Genomic DNA, 6,439 nt, shown 5'->3' with positions numbered 1-6,439 from the left:
CTAAGCGATACAGAAACACATTTTGTTGGGAGCTGATTTGACGAGTTAGTTAGCTATTTATTATTTTTGAGCTATTTCAGTTAACTTCACTTGAGCTATTGGGTATTTTGTTAAAAAGGGTTATTTCAGCTGTTCGTCTATTTCATACTGTGTTCTAGTCATGGCTCCTCATCCTATGTAACTACTGCTGTACACACATTTTACATTTACATTTACGTCATTTAGCATATACGGTCCATATTGCCTGTACACACATATATATATAATATTTTTGTGAACGGGGTGGTGTATCTAATAAACTGACCACTGAGTGTAAATATAAACAAAGCATTCGGAAAGTATTCAGACGCTTGACTTTTTCCACATTTTGTTACACTACAGCCTTATTCTAAAATGAATTAAATTGTTTTTAATCAATCTACACACAATACCCCATAATGACAAAGAAAAAACAGGTTTTTAGACATTTTTGCAAATGTACATAAAAAAAAAAAACGGAAATACCTTATTTCCATAAGTATTCAGACCCTTTGCAATGAGACTCGAAATTGAGCTCAGGTGCATCCTGATCCATTGATCATCCTTGAGATGTTTCTACAACTTGATTGGAGTCCACCTGTGGTAAATTCAATTGATTGGACATGATTTGGAAAGGCACACACCTGTCTATATAAGGTCCCACAGTTGACAGTACATGTCAGAGCAAAAACCAAGCCATGAGGTCTAAGGAATTGTCCGTAGAGCTCCGAGACAGGATTGTGTCGAGGCACAGATCTGGGGAAGGGTACCAAAACATTTCTGCAGCATTGAAGGTCCCCAAGAACACAGTGGCCTCCATCATTCTTAAATGGAAGAAGTTTGGAACCACCAAGACTCCTTCTAGAGCTGGCCGCCTGGCCAAACTGAGCAATCGGGGGAGAAGGGCCTTGGCCAAGGAGGTGACCAATAACCCGATGGTCACTCTGACAGAGCTCCAGGCAAAGAGTTCTCGCTCTCTATCTATCTATCTATCTATCTATCTATCTATCTATCTATCTATCTATCTATCTATCTATCTATCTATATATATATATATACAGTGGGGAAAAAAAGTATTTAGTCAGCCACCAATTGTGCAAGTTCTCCCACTTAAAAAGATGAGAGAGGCCTGTAATTTTCATCATAGGTACACGTCAACTATGACAGACAAATTGAGAAATAAAAATCCAGAAAATCACATTGTAGGATTTTTAATGAATTTATTTGCAAATTATGGTGGAAAATAAGTATTTGGTCACCTACAAACAAGCAAGATTTCTGGCTCTCACAGACCTGTAACTTCTTCTTTAAGAGGCTCCTCTGTCCTCCACTCGTTACCTGTATTAATGGCACCTGTTTGAACTTGTTATCAGTATAAAAGACACCTGTCCACAACCTCAAACAGTCACACTCCAAACTCCACTATGGCCAAGACCAAAGAGCTGTCAAAGCACACCAGAAACAACATTGTAGACCTGCACCAGGCTGGGAAGACTGAATCTGCAATAGGTAAGCAGCTTGGTTTGAAGAAATCAACTGTGGGAGCAATTATTAGGAAATGGAAGACATGCAAGACCACTGATAATCTCCCTCGATCTGGGGCTCCACGCAAGATCTCACCCCGTGGGGTCAAAATGATCACAAGAACGGTGAGCAAAAATCCCAGAACCACACGGGGAGACCTAGTGAATGACCTGCAGAGAGCTGGGACCAAAGTAACAAAGCCTACCATCAGTAACACACTACGCCGCCAGGGACTCAAATCCTGCAGTGCAGACGTGTCCCCCTGCTTAAGCCAGTACATGTCCAGGCCCGTCTGAAGTTTGCTAGAGTGCATTTGGATGATCCAGAAGAGGATTGGGAGAATGTCATATGTCATATGGTCAGATGAAACCAAAATAGAACTTGTCGTGTTTGGAGGACAAAGAATGATGAGTTGCATCCAAAGAACACCATACCTACTGTGAAGCATGGGGGTGGAAACATCATGCTTTGGGGCTGTTTTTCTGCAAAGGGACCAGGACGACTGATCCGTGTAAAGGAAAGAATGAATGGGGCCATGTATCATGTGATTTTGAGTGAAAACCTCCTTCCATCAGCAAGGGCATTGAAGATGAAACGTGGCTGGGTCTTTCAGCATGACAATGATCCCAAACACACCGCCCGGGCAACTAAGGAGTGGCTTCGTAAGAAGCATTTCAAGGTCCTGGAGTGGCCTAGCCAGTCTCCAGATCTCAATCCCATAGAAAATCTTTGGAGGGAGTTGAAAGTCCGTGTTGCCCAGCGACAGCCCCAAAACATCACTGCTCTAGAGGAGATCTGCATGGAGGAATGGGCCAAAATACCAGCAACAGTGTGTGAAAACCTTGTGAAGACTTACAGAAAACGTTTGACCTGTGTCATTGCCAACAAAGGGTATATAACAAAGTATTGAGAAACTTTTGTTATTGACCAAATACTTATTTTCCACCATAATTTGCAAATAAATTCATTAAAAATCCTACAATGTGATTTTCTGGATTTTTTTTCCTCATTTTGTCTGTCATAGTTGACGTGTACCTATGATGAAAATTACAGGCCTCTCTCATCTTTTTAAGTGGGAGAACTTGCACAGTTGGTGGCTGACTAAATACTTTTTTTCCCCACTGTATATATATATATATATACAGAGAATGGTGCGTCAAACAAAAAACATCCAGTCAGCGGCAGTCCTCTGGGCGAAAACCGCTCGTTGATGAGAGAGGTCGAAGGAGAATGGCAAGAATCGTGCAAGCTAACAGGCGGGCCACAAACAGGCAAATAATGGCGCAGTACAACAGTGGTGCAGAACGGCATCTCAGAACGCAGAACTCGTCAGTCCTTGTCACGGATGGGCTATTGCAGCAGACGACCACCACGGGTTCCACTCCTATCAGCTAAAAACAAGAAGAAGCGGCTCCTATGGGCACACGATCACCAACACTGGCAATTGAGGAGTGGAAAAACATCGCCTGGTCTGACGAATCTCGGTTCGAGTCAGGATTTGGCAAGTCCATGGACCCATCCTGCCTGGTGTCAACGGTACAGGCTGGTGGCGGTGGTGTAATGGTGTGGGGAATGTTTTCCTGGCACACGTTAGGTCCCTTGATACCAATTGAGCAACAAATGTTTCGGACACCTTGTAGAATCCATGCCCCGAATAATTCAGGCTGATCTGGAGGCAAAGGGGGATCCGACCTGATAATAGATGGATGTACCTAATAAACTGGCCGCTGAGTGTATATAATCCGGACTCTGACATCGCTCATTCTGATACTTCTTAATTTCTTGTTTTTTTTGTCATCCGACAAATAGCATGTCAAAATAAACGTACCGCCGTTTCAGATAGGATGTTTGGGCACCCCACCTATATGATGGTAGTAAGAGGGAGACCCCACCTATATGACGGTAGTAAGAGGGGGACCCCACCTATATGATGGTAGTAAGAGGGGGACCCCACCTATATGATGGTAGTAAGAGGGAGACCCCACCTATATGACGGTAGTAAGAGGGGGACCCCACCTATATGATGGTAGTAAGACCCCACCTATATGATGGTAGTAAGAGGGGGACCCCACCTATATGATGGTAGTAAGAGGGGGACCCCACCTATATGACGGTAGTAAGAGGGGGACCCCACCTATATGATGGTAGTAAGAGGGGACCCCACCTATATGATGGTAGTAAGAGGGGGACCCCACCTATATGATGGTAGTAAGAGGGGGACCCCACCTATATGACGGTAGTAAGAGGGGGACCCCACCTATATGACGGTAGTAAGAGGGGGGACCCCACCTATATGATGGTAGTAAGAGGGGACCCCACCTATATGACGGTAGTAAGAGGGGGACCCCACCTATATGATGGTAGTAAGAGGGGGACCCCACCTATATGACGGTAGTAAGAGGGGGACCCCACCTATATGATGGTAGTAAGAGGGAGACCCCACCTATATGACGGTAGTAAGAGGGGGACCCCACCTATATGACGGTAGTAAGAGGGGGACCCCACCTATATGATGGTAGTAAGAGGGGGACCCCACCTATATGACGGTAGTAAGAGGGGGACCCCACCTATATGATGGTAGTAAGAGGGGGACCCCACCTATATGACGGTAGTAAGAGGGGGACCCCACCTATATGATAGTAGTAAGAGGGAGACCCCACCTATATGACGGTAGTAAGAGGGGGACCCCACCTATATGATGGTAGTAAGAGGGGGACCCCACCTATATGATGGTAGTAAGAGGGAGACCCCACCTATATGACGGTAGTAAGAGGGGGACCCCACCTATATGATGGTAGTAAGACCCCACCTATATGATGGTAGTAAGAGGGGGACCCCACCTATATGATGGTAGTAAGAGGGGGACCCCACCTATATGACGGTAGTAAGAGGGGGACCCCACCTATATGATGGTAGTAAGAGGGGACCCCACCTATATGATGGTAGTAAGAGGGGACCCCACCTATATGATGGTAGTAAGAGGGGGACCCCACCTATATGATGGTAGTAAGAGGGGGACCCCACCTATATGATGGTAGTAAGAGGGGGACCCCACCTATATGATGGTAGTAAGAGGGGGACCCCACCTATATGACGGTAGTAAGAGGGGGACCCCACCTATATGACGGTAGTAAGACCCCACCTATATGATGGTAGTAAGAGGGGGACCCCACCTATATGATGGTAGTAAGACCCCACCTATATGATGGTAGTAAGAGGGGGACCCCACCTATATGATGGTAGTAAGAGGGGGACCCCACCTATATGACGGTAGTAAGAGGGGGACCCCACCTATATGATGGTAGTAAGAGGGGGACCCCACCTATATGATGGTAGTAAGAGGGGGACCCCACCTATATGATGGTAGTAAGAGGGGACCCCACCTATATGATGGTAGTAAGAGGGGGACCCCACCTATATGATGGTAGTAAGAGGGGGACCCCACCTATATGACGGTAGTAAGAGGGGGACCCCACCTATATGACGGTAGTAAGAGGGGGACCCCACCTATATGATGGTAGTAAGAGGGGGACCCCACCTATATGATGGTAGTAAGACCCCACCTATATGATGGTAGTAAGAGGGGGACCCCACCTATATGATGGTAGTAAGAGGGGGGACCCCACCTATATGATGGTAGTAAGAGGGGACCCCACCTATATGATGGTAGTAAGAGGGGACCCCACCTATATGATGGTAGTAAGAAGGGGACCCCACCTATATGATGGTAGTAAGAGGGGGACCCCACCTATATGACGGTAGTAAGAGGGGGACCCCACCTATATGACGGTAGTAAGACCCCACCTATATGATGGTAGTAAGAGGGGGACCCCACCTATATGATGGTAGTAAGACCCCACCTATATGATGGTAGTAAGAGGGGGACCCCACCTATATGATGGTAGTAAGAGGGGGACCCCACCTATATGACGGTAGTAAGAGGGGGACCCCACCTATATGATGGTAGTAAGAGGGGGACCCCACCTATATGATGGTAGTAAGAGGGGGACCCCACCTATATGATGGTAGTAAGAGGGGGACCCCACCTATATGATGGTAGTAAGAGGGGGACCCCACCTATATGATGGAAACACTCCAGTTGTGGATCTGTGGGATTGTCATTGTCATTCTATGAAGAGATGAAGAACAAGAGACAATAGAAATGACCCTTTATTTTATACAGATTCATATATCAAATGTTAAATCTGGTCTGTATAGGTTATAGAAAATGCTTTAACTTCACTCAAGCACACAAAAATGTAACATTTTAAACTATGAATAACAGTCTATTTCATATTCGATTTTGTCTACAGCGGCAAAACTAAAAGAAAGGCCCTTGTTTACATTGGACTGTGATGGCAGGCATTCAGCTTAAGAAACGTGCAAGTCTAGTTTGATCAGATTATCGATTGTTGCCACACCTGGACATTGGTCAAGTTTGTACAGAACAGTCCAGAACAGTCCAGAACAGTAGAGAACAGTCCAGAACAGTCCAGAACAGTCCAGAACAGTAGAGAACAGTCCAGAACAGTCCAGAACAGTCCAGAACAGTACAGAACAGAACAGTCCAGAACAGTCCAGAACAGTACAGAACAGTATTGTGAGTTAACATCTCATGGTGCATACCTGTACACTGACAAATTCCAAATATTGTATAAAATCCTGATAGTAAAAAATAATTATATCTACCCACAAAGTACAAAAATTTTACAAAATGGCACTGCAGGTCTGCAAGGAGTGTTGCTGTAAACTCCATATTCCAGACCGTTCTGTGTACATTTCAAACAACTGTAGCAATTCAGCTATTGATGGGCAATTGTAAGGGAATGTAGTCATCAAAAACTAATACTGAATCAACATTTTTCCATGAAAAAAGTGCTCAAACTACAAATAAAAT

This window comes from Coregonus clupeaformis, chromosome 14 (assembly GCF_020615455.1).
Source record: "Coregonus clupeaformis isolate EN_2021a chromosome 14, ASM2061545v1, whole genome shotgun sequence".
Taxonomy (NCBI): Eukaryota; Metazoa; Chordata; class Actinopteri; order Salmoniformes; family Salmonidae; genus Coregonus; species Coregonus clupeaformis.
Note: the sequence above shows the minus strand (reverse complement) of the source record.